The 11,445-nt window shown below is 46.4% G+C and overlaps 1 long non-coding RNA gene across 1 annotated transcript; it reads right to left on the reverse strand.

Annotated features, from left to right (window-relative positions):
- Positions 1-4,676: 4,676 nt before the first annotated feature.
- On the reverse strand, positions 4,677-11,180 carry LOC119459586 (uncharacterized). The gene is made up of 3 exons (XR_005193691.2): positions 11,078-11,180; positions 5,773-5,906; positions 4,677-4,963 (listed from the first exon to the last, which is right to left on the reverse strand). It is a non-coding gene; the product is annotated as an uncharacterized LOC119459586 (long non-coding RNA).
- Positions 11,181-11,445: the final 265 nt, after the last annotated feature.

Raw genomic sequence — 11,445 nt, forward strand, 5'->3', positions numbered from 1 at the left:
AGTGTCCGATGACAGGATTTTAAACGACGACCTCTAATAGAGAGCCCAACATTGAAAACACCACGCCACGGACGCAAGCACAGGCACTCGGATTAGAACGCTCACAAGTGATTCTCGCGGGGCAAGTCGGCGCGTTGGGATACCTGGCGCGTCCTCAAACTCCGTTCGCCAACAGGATGCCGGATGCGAAGGAAACATGCAACATGATCGCCATCACGCCAATCGTGCGCCATTCGCTGCAGCGGACCGTGAGTTCAGGAAGCAAACATGCGACAGCTTCTGCGAAGACACGGTTTCACTTTCGTGCTCGACCAATATCTATGAAAGAGGGATCAGCCATATTTTTTATGGTGTAAAGCTGACAAAGTTATGATCCATTTCATCAGTTAACGATCAGAAGTAATTTCTATCAACTGCTGAAAATGTAAAAGGTACGTTTTTCGCATTTTATTACTCCTTAACTATATGTTGCCTGTTAGTCAGAAACAGATTTCATGAGGTTGAGACCAAATTAATGATCAATCGTACTCCTACGTTAAGATACATTTCCCACCCCTGCACTTGCTCCTCCTAAGTAAATATGCACCTCGACTTATAACAGCTTTTTTTTTATTTAACACACAGACTCATAACGCACCACGTGCACCTGGCCGTGCGCTGCACTCGGGGCGCGAGGCAATCGCGAACCAGAAACGAGGTAAAGAGAACAGGGAATTTACTTGAGCATTTGCGGTGTCGCTCACTCAAACCGTATATTGTAACAACTTGCACAGAGCAGCTTAGCGGAGCGCTAAGGCGCGTGGCGCACAACACTAATGCCGGCCGCGAGTGGTAAAACGTTTCCGTCGGTTCGCTAAAAACCGAATGAACAGAGCGTGGCCGTGTGTCCACTTGGTTTATTTGTCATTTCGCAGCCATCATGACTGCCCGTCACTTGTTGCTGCCAGAAACGAGCCTAATAACAACGCGAAATAAGTGCAGCTTATTGCACTGGCTGAGCACGTGAGATGTGGGCGGAGCGGACAGTAAGTGACGCTAAGCGGAAACTGTTTATTAAGGAACAGTGGCCGCGGTTTTCACACAATGGTGTGTTGTCAGTACCGGTTCGTTGTACTGACCTCACAGCTACATTGCACAATAGAAGTGCTCACCTATCAAGTTCAAGGTCAATGTGGGTGCACTTTGGGTGCGGGTGTAGCTAGTTGTCCACATTGAAGGAATTAGGAGGAGGCTGGCGGCTATTGTAAAGTTTAATTTTTTCACTTAGTTTGTTTGCTATATAAATAACAAAGAGCTGGTCAAAATTTATATCGCACATTTGGCTACGTTACAGAGAAGCTCTCTTTTAAGGTGTTCGAGAAGCTCTGAAAAAAATGCAAATTACAAATTATGTCCCACTACAGCCTTCTTTTTTAAAATTGTGGTGAATTACGCTGCAGCAAAAGGGACATTGTATGAGGCTCTGAAATTTATTTCTGCCTTATAGATTCATAAGTCGACAATGAACAAAACAAGGACCTCACTGCTTAAATTGTTTTGCCAACGTGTGGCTCTGCTAGCATTGAGACGATGTACTAGCTCCACACTGCACATATACCTATATAGGCGGGAAAGAAGAATGTGCATGTTTCTGATTGTTCTAACATATTCTCACAAGCACAATCCTTTAAAAGGAATACGAGCGCGTATATCTTTGGAACCGAAAAAAAAAACACCCAGGCGCCTTACTTCTACATTATTGTGTAGAGGAAAAAGCCATTACTCGATCATGCAAGGTTTGCGCGTACAGATGACGCCTTATTAGGGTAACCCATGACGCAATAAGAGCTAAAGTTAGCCTTAAATTTTACGTCTCATAATTTAGCCACTTGTTTAGAGAGGTACCGCTCGGCCGTACACTTCTCAATCCGAGCAGGCGTGGTTGCGGTTGAGAAAGCTCAGTCACCCACAGTAGCTATAATCAATCAAACTGAAGCTAAGCATCTAACGTTTGTTCTCTTCCGTATTTCTCTCAGTATAAATCTTTCTTCCGTATTTACTTGTGTCTTTTCTGTACTCGAGTGCCCATGCATCCTATGAAGAATGGGCAAGGCGTCTCACGTTCTCCAATGTCGCAGCGCGATACACCATACCAGAGATATTTTTCACTGTTCCCTAAGGTCCTTTTAAAACATATTGCTGGCATACTTTATGGCTTGTTCCTAAAAGAGGTAAATCAAGCATTACGTATTTTCTACCGATGTGAAGGAATCCAACCCATCACTGATTGTTCTAGTGGTCTCATGAGTATTACTTTTTCTTTCGAACGCCTTTCATTTTTATCATTCCTGGGCAGTTCGCTTATCCTGCTGTACAATGCTTACAAATAGCAATTTTGCTGTAAAAACAATTTAGGGGAAAGCTATAAAAATCTTTTAAATGTAAAAAAAGTTCATCAGCCTATATTTATGTCCACTGCAGAACGAAGGCCTCTCCCTGCGATCTCCAAATACCGCTGTGTTGCGCTAGCTGATTCCACATTGCGCCTTCCAATTTCCTAACTTCATCACTCCACCCAGTTTTCGGCCGTCCTCGACTGAGATTCTTTTCTCTTGGCATTTATTCTGTAGCTCTAATGGTCCACCGGTTATCCATCCTACGCATTACATAGCCTGCCCAGCTCCACCTTTTCCGCTTAATGTCAACTATAATATCGGCTATCTGTTTGTTCTCTGACCCACACCGCTCTGTTGCTGTCTTATTTCGTTAGGCCTAACATTTTTCGTTCCATCGCTCTTTGTGCGATCTTGAACTTGTTCTTGAGCTTTTTCGTCAACCTCCAAGTTTCGGCCCCATATGTTAGCACCGGTGGAATGCAATGATTGTACACTTTTCAACGAGAGTGGCAATATCCCAGTCAGGATTTCCTGCTGTATGCACTCCAGCCTAATTATACTTTTTTATAAATTTATTTCTCATCCCCTGTGAGTAATTGACCTTGATAAGCGTACTCCTTTACAGGCTCTAGAGGCTGACTGGTGATCCTGAATCCTTGTTCTCTTGCCAGGCTATTGAACATTATCTTTGTCTTCCACATATTAATCTTCAACCCCACTCTTACACTTTCTCGGTTAAGGTCCTCAATCGTTTGCTATAATTCGTCTCCATTGTTGCTGAATAGGACAATGTCATCTCCAAACCGAAGGTTGCTGAGATATTCGCCGTTGATTCTCATTCCTAAACCTTCCAAGTCTAAGAGCTTGAATTCATCTAAGCATGCAGTGAATAGCATTGGAGAGGTTGTGTCTCCTTGCCCGACTCCTATCTTTATAGGTAACGTTCTACTTTTCTTGTGGAGAACGAAGGTTGCTGTGCAATCCTTGTAGATATTTGCCAATAAATTCACGTATGCATTCTGTATTCCTTGTTTACGTAATGCCTCTATGACTGATGGTATCTCTACTGAATCAAATGCTTTTCATGGTCAATGAAAGCCCAAGAGCATAGGACATAGCAAAATTCATTTTTGCATAGAACAGTCGTTCATTACGAATATATGTTCATTTGTAGAACACCATCAGAAGAGGACAGTTCTAAATATTTTTATTCGCAAATGTGACCCCTTCCCAATTTTTGTACTTCAGATTGAAAAAGCTGATAGGTATTTTTGATTCTTTTGTTATTTTGTTCACCCCTATTTCTCCGCATCCAAGCGCTCATACACAACGATGAAACTGTTTTGTTAGATGGCACCCTTTGGGACGGGTTTCCTGAACAGCATAGTTGAGGTAGTTCTTTTATTATCTGAACTTTGATACTCCACAAACCATCCATTCTTCTTGCCATACCCCTATCTCTTTGTGGAAAGCTCTTCTAAACTGTGTGAATAATGACGTATTCCTTTCAGTGTGTAGGTAACCAATGGCTAAAATGATTAGTGCCATAAATGTAAGTGTTCAGTTTAGCTCAGAAAAATTAAGCTACCTGACCGTTAAAAGTTTATAGCTGAGTAAAAAAACGTATTGTATTTGACTGCGGTGACTTTTGATTCCCTTAACCCTTTACTCATTCACTGCCAAATATACAGTAACATGTCGGCTGACTGTGCTGAAATCGTTATTTCCAGTGTTTTCCCTAGAACTTCCCTCTTACTCAGACGCTCAAGTGGGTAAACTAAGCGGTGCCACGTAGAAAAATCTAATGTAATTCTAGATGAGAGTGAAGTAACGGGGATAAATCAAGAGCACTTCATCTGTTTCTTCGATACATGTATCGCATCTATCGATGAAACCGTTCTGGCTTGTAAAGGTGAATTTCGCGCACAGGTTAATTTTGCAAAGGACGCATAAATTTAGCACGACAAGCTTAACCCGGTAGGTTATGTATCGTTTGCCTCGTCTCGAAAACGAATTATTCCTTTTTTTAGGCGGATGGGAAGACACATACGGTACATTTAGAACCACGTGTGATGCTCTCTCCTCGTGCCTCGTGGTCGTTCTTCTTTTGTGCAGTTTTTAAAGATTGTTTTCCAGTTCTGCACTTCTAATTTTGATTTGGTTTCCCCCTGCCTCTTTAATCATGTATCTGTGTCATTCGCTAATAAAACTTCACTTGGAAGACCGTGTTGTGCAATTCTCCTGATATCATGCCATCTTTACTGCGGTATAAATGGAGTTTATGATGCCTACCCTTGTTCCTAATTTTCCGCTGCCTCCGGTGCAGCTTTTCCACTCCGTGTTCATCACCAGAAGGTCGTCGGCAAACACCACAGCTTCAATCATGGTACGGTTGCCGAAGCAGAAGCTATGGGGTGGCTTGTAGGCCCACAGACTTCCAAGGCCGGTCACTTCGACTGAAGAGGTTTTAAATCCTGCAATCCATGTCTTCTCTGTGTGGCTTGGTATTGTAATAGTCTCCGGTATCCGGTGAAGTAAGGCATTGATGCTATCTGTCCAGTCCACATTCGGGGCGTTGTCGCAGCGTGCTACGAGGCGGTATATTAGTAAGCATTTATCAAAAACACATTTATCGGTCTTTTATTCATCAGTATTTCAACCTGTGCACGCAAGAGACGCATCCAATCTTTGGCACTTGAAATAATGATTGTTAAATGGAACGTATCCCTATGCCGTGGCAATAGACATACAATTTGAAAAAGAAACCCGACAATTTGTATTACTACGCTATAATAAAAGCCGCATTCATCGTCAACAATTGAATGTAGCATGTCGTCATTCGAGATAGCCAAAACAGTAACAACTTGTCTTAATCAAGTACTTGTAAACTTTGTCACGGAATAGAATATGATTATTATGCTGGCAATTAACATGCATACGCCCCACGAAGTCAAGCAAGCATGCTCGTGGACGCTGACCATAACTTTCAATCAAGAAAAATTATCTGGATGATTCGTGTAGGGGCAATTTGGTTTGTTCTATGTGTACTGTACTATGTAAACACAGATTGTTCACTCTGCGTTTGAAAGAGTCGCATTTACCTGTTTAAACACGTTAGTAAAACGACTTGGCTTCATGGAAAACATTAAAAAAAGTTTATCCCCTAAATACTTCAGAACGTTTTAAATGGATGAATAATATATATGACTGTAATTTTTTGGAAGCTTGTTATTTATTCATTTTGTCAAAGCTCTTAATGTTTAGCATATGCCAAGGAATTGATTCGAAAGGAGCAAGTGTGTGTGCTTGTCCTGTTTTTGTGTTTGCTTTGCAGCAATATTAGGCACTGAAGATACGTGTAGTAGTGCAGAAAGACTGATCCAGTAAGGTTGCTCACCTGTAACAAGCTTAGAATAGTCATTGGCAGCGTTGCCAAGCTGAGACAGGGCGAGCAGAGCTATAGGGATGGCAAGAGAAGCCATGGCGGCTCTTTAACTTGTGCAGGCTTTCCAGTCCTGTGCTCGCAAGTTTCTGCGAAAATATATGTCCAGAAAACAAATGAATTTTACGTGAACGATACTGAAGTAGAGGCTTTAGAGAGCCAGGTGTAGATTGTTACCACTGTAAAGAAAAGACCGCACCAGACAAACACTGTGGAACCTGCACATAAGGCTCGACATTCTGCAGAGCCTAAGTTATATACATTCTGGTTATCCTGAGCCCCCCCCCCCCCCCCCCCCCCCCCCCCCCCCCCCGCTCCTAACGAAAGCGGTCGACAAGGCAGCGAGTCTGAAACGGTATGCATGCCGAAGATACATACCGAGGCGAGAGAAGTGAACGACTTCAGTGCTGCGGCAACGGCGGTCAGTAACCAAGGTAGCAAGAGCTACGCGATAGTTCACGGCAGATGTTTTTTCAACGACAGTTTATGGGCCGCGATACTTATGAAGAAATTTTTCACAGAGCCCCCGCACTTGAACAGGTGTCCACAGGAGCACTTGGTCGCATGGCCGCGGTGTTCGCGCGCAATTTCGCGGCATGGGCGACGCGGGCGGCGAACTCCTCTGGTAGCGATGCGGATGGAACAGAAGGCGTAGACAGAAAGGTGGTGTCCAAAACAAAAGACGGTGCACGGCCGTACACGAGGAAAAAGGATCTGTTTGTTGTGCGTTGAATGGCAGTGCTATATGCAAACGAGACGAAAGGAAGTATAGTGTCCCAGTTTGTGTGGTCGGGTTCACATACATGGAGATCATGTCGGACAGAGTTCGATGGAAACGCTCGGCAAGACCATTGGTTTGGGGATGATACGCTTAGGTGGTCTTATGGATGGTGTTTGAGGTCTGAAGGACTTCAGCAAGAACATGGGAAAGAAATGTCTTGCCACGGTGACTTAGAAGAACGCGTGGCGCACCGTGACGCAAAATAATAGCGTGCAGGATAAACTCGGCGACTTCAGAGGCCGCACCAGAAGGAAGAGCTGTCGTCTGAGCGTAGCGAGTGAGATGGTCCATGGCAGTGAGAATCCAGCGGTGACCCGCGGGTGTAAGCGGAAGGGGTCCGTATAAGTCGATACTCACGAATTTGAAGGGAACGGACGGACACAGCAATGGTTGTAAAGGGCCGGTCGGAAGAGTGGTCGAACGTTGTCGATGTTAGCATGACGCGCACGAACTCACGTACTTGGCAACACTAGCAGACAGGCCAGGTCAAAAACAGCAAGTCTTAATCCTAAGCAGCCAGCCGTTGCGTCGTCGTGAAACGCTTGTAAAATTTGCAGTCGAAGTGAGCGAGGGACGACTGGGACCCATCGGTGACCGGTATAGTGGTAAACTTGCCGAAATAATGATCCATCATGAAGTTTAAGCCGTGCAAGTTGTCGTCTTAAGCGGCGGTTGGAGGGACGGAATAAGCCATTGAGCCGGTCGATAATGGTGCGGCAGCATGTATTTGTGAGTTGGGGGGAGGCGAGGTCTCTTGATGACAGAATGTCTACGGAGGTCATGAACCGTACCGGGGCCATCTTTGTTGTCGGTTTGCTAGGTGGTGCCGTACGGATGGAAGATGAAACATGGACATTTGGCGACGGCGGGCAGCGAGGTAAAGCGTCAGAATCTTGGTGTTTCCTGCCAGACCTATATGTGACAGGGTGCTGCATATTGTGCCGCACCCAGCGGCTGCAGCACCCGCGGCCGTTGGGTGCAGCAAACGCAGCACCCAACGGCAGAGACGTCCAGACAAATTCTTTAGGGAGGACAACCAACACAGGGCATGATGGTCAGTCACAATTATGAATTGGCGGCCGTATAAATAGGGGCGAAACTTTTGTACGGACCACATGATGACAAGGCATTCTTGTTCAGTGATATTATAGTTTCACTCAGCAGAGAAAGAGTACGACTCTCGTAGGCCACGACTTGCTCTTCAGACGCGTGGTTCCACTTCAGCAGTACAGCGCCGATTCCATGCCCACTTGCGTCAGTGTGTAGAATAGTAGAGGCTGTGGGATCAAAGTGACGAAACACTGGTCCTGATGTGAGGCCTCGCTTGAGGGTCTGAAAGGCGGCTTCACATTCATCCGTCCCGGTAAAGCGTGTGGTCGTGGTCAGAAGTTTATGAAGAGGAGCTGCAATATTCGCGAAGCCACTGACAAAGCCGCGGAAGTACGACGTTAATACGAGAAAGCTGCGAAGCTCTTTAGGTGTGGTTGATTTTGGGAAATGCTGTGCCGCAGCGACCTTGTCGGGATCTGACTCAATGCCGCGCTTGCTGACCAAGTGACCTAATTCTTTGATGCGGCGGCTCGGAAATCGACACTTCTTAGTATTGAGCTGGAGGCCGGTATCGGGTAGATACGTAAGAACGTCGTCTGAACGTTCTAGGTGCTGGGAGAAGCAGGACGAAAAGATGATAATGTCGTCCAGGTAACACAGGCAGGTTTTCTATTTGATGCCGCGCAGTACGGTATCAATCATTCGTTCAAATGTGGCTGGCACATTGCACAGACCAGAAGGCATTACATTAATTCGAAAATGCCATCATGTGTTGCAAACGCCATCTTCTTTTTGTCGGGCTCATGCATCGGGATCTGCCAATATCCAGAACGCAAGTCGAGGGTCAAAAAGTATTCGGCACCTTGTGAGGTATCTAAAGCATCGTCAATACGGGGCATAGGATATACATCCTTACGGGTAATTTTGTTTAGTGCTCTATAATCGACGCAAAAGCGTACTGAACAGTCCTCTTTTTACTAAGACAACACGAGACGACCAAAAGCTTGCTGAAGGCCTCATAACGCTCCGCGCGAGCATGTCGTTGACTTGGTCTTCTATACCCTTGCGTTCAGGAGACGATACACAGTAAGGGCGGTGACGAATGACACGGGATCCGTCTTATTTCGATGCGATGAGCGGCCACGGTTGTTTGAACCAAGCCATCCGAACACACGTAAAGCAAGTTTGGTGTGTTCTTAAGATGGTCAGTGGTAGGATAAATCGGACTGTCATTGGCGCCACATAAGACTGGCCCAACATACGGAGTTCGCACTTTCCATGGAAAGAAGCATAGTTCGCGATTAAAAAATAGATGGCAGCACCAGTGTCTATAAGAGCGTCGATGGAAACACCTTCCACACAAACAGCTAGTCAGTTAGTCAGGCGAGCAGGAGGAATTTGGACAGTTCGCGACCAAGCAGTTTCTCCTCCATCGGGTCGCTCATGGGTCCATCGCTCATGCGTCCTCCATCGCTCATGGAAGACCCATCAGCGATGAGAGACCCGTGAGCGATGGGAGACCTTACAGTCCAGCCCTGCCCTGTCGATCCAGCTCGCGCTGGCGGCTAGCGGCCAGGAGCTGCTGGCCGTATATGGGTCCCGAAACCAAGGAACCACCCCGTCCGACGTCTGAGAAGACGTCGTCATTTGACCTCAATAAATGTTTTTTTATCTCTCTCTCTTCTCCAAAAACTACAAAGTCTTGTTTTCCGGTGGGCTGTCGAAAGAACTGGAAGCAGGACGCACGGGCGATGAAGTACGGCGGTACGGTGACGGGGAATGACGACGGGGTGAGCGAGAAGACCGGGACATACCCTGGAACAACGGAGATGAGGGCGAGCGACGTGACGAGGATATATAGGGTCGTGGAACGTAGGTGTCGGATCTGGGCACATAGTTTCTCTCATAGGCGGAATAGCCACATCGTTCATCTTGCTGGTGCCGGCATCAGCAACGAGATATGTGACCGCGTATGCCACAGTAGAAACATACTGTGCGAGAAGGGCGCCAGGCAGAGTCTACGGCCGCAGGTGCAGATGGAACCGGTACTGCAGGCCGCAAAGCAATCTCGGTGTAAGAAGGCGGACAAACAGGCGTAGGGGACCGGGTTCGTGTGACACTTGTCATGGATGCCAGTTCTTCTTTGATGATCTCGCGCACATCGGGAGGACGACCGTGCAGAGAGGCCATGGCGGTGTTGGCTGAAGTATGGCTGCCGTGAAGCTCCTCTCGCACAATGATGCGGGCCAGCGCTCGCAACTCGTCGTTGTCGGTAAGGTGAGCGTCGCAGGAGGCGCGTGAAAGACGAAAGCAGCAGATCGTGGCAAGGCGTTGGCATGTCGTGATGATGTCAGTAAGTGAAAGTGTGGCTCTAGACTACAAGAGCGTTAAAGGCAATGAAGTTGATGCCTTTCAGGATATGGCGGATACGGTATCCTTCGGACATGTCACTCTGAGCGCGCCGGCAGAGAGTCAGAACGTCTTCAATGTAATAGGTATAAGATTCCTCGGTTCCCTGGATGCGGGTAGCGAGCTTCTGTTTCGATACTTCGGAGCGCCCAGGAGATGTGCCGCATATCTGAGGCAGCTGCGCAGTAAATGCAGACCATTCAGGGAAGTCGCGTTCATGGTTTAAAAATTATGTTTGGGCAACCTCCCTCAGGTAGAAAGCAACATTGCGGAGCTTGTGTGCCTCGTCCCAATGGTTGCAAGCGTTCACCCTGTTGTAATGGTCAAGCCAGTCGTCCACGTCTTCGCCGTGAAGGCCAGAAAATATCCGAGGGTCGCGTTGCGGCATGGTGACGGACCAAGTATATATAGGCCCAGCTAGTGGAGCCGTGGTGGGTGCAGCAGTGGATACGTTGGTTTGTGCCATAACTGGTGTTGGCGAGCACAACCGTTGACCAGAGCGGAGCTCCAGGGGTGACCGGTAGAGCAAGAGGACGGAGAAATCTACGCACCTCCACCACTTATGAGACGACGCCCGGGACGAAGGCAGAGCTCTTGTATTTAAACGCATGCAGGGCGAGCCAGCCAATGAACAGCAACGCGACAAACGACGATGATGATTGTGAGGATGGGTATATACAGATGAAGACGATGATGAACTGCACAGTTAGCGTTCACTATATATATATATATATATATAACGGCATTCTCTTTCCTCATTGCAATATATATGCATAGTCATGACTGGATCACTACACTGCAGCTGGGGTCAGTATATGCATTTATAACAGTACTTCTTCATATACACTTTTTGGAATTTCTGTCACAGAAATGCCAAAAAGACAGTATCATAAATCTCGCCGAGAACATGATGCGTCATATTAAATTTTACGCACAAAAGAATCTAATAAATTAGAATATGCAAAATTAGTACGTTGTTCTGCTAATACAAGAAAAATACCGCGAAGTCAGTTCGCTCACCTTCCTTTCAAGTGTATCGGTGGAGAGTCTTGTGAGTTTCTACTATCAGAGCGAGAATGTAACCCGCTGGTGCAGCGCGCGCGACTTTTAAGCGCTTACTGTGTATCCCCTTGTTAGCCGCAACCCCTGACGCCGGTAAATGAGCAAAAAAAAAAAAAGAAAAAAGAAAACAGGAACAGCGTCCAGCATCCGGCGGCTATCTCGTTGACGCACGTCTTTTCCCGGCTAATTGGGAGATCAAAAGGCGTTGCCTCACGTGATATGTTTAACGACCGTACACCCTTAGTCAAGTCCCGTATGATGTCCGGCACATATGCGGTATATTTTAGTTTCAGCGTAAAGTACTGTACATAAACAGACTTTCAAGC

This window comes from Dermacentor silvarum, chromosome 7, assembly GCF_013339745.2.
Source record: "Dermacentor silvarum isolate Dsil-2018 chromosome 7, BIME_Dsil_1.4, whole genome shotgun sequence".
NCBI lineage: Eukaryota > Metazoa > Arthropoda > Arachnida > Ixodida > Ixodidae > Dermacentor > Dermacentor silvarum.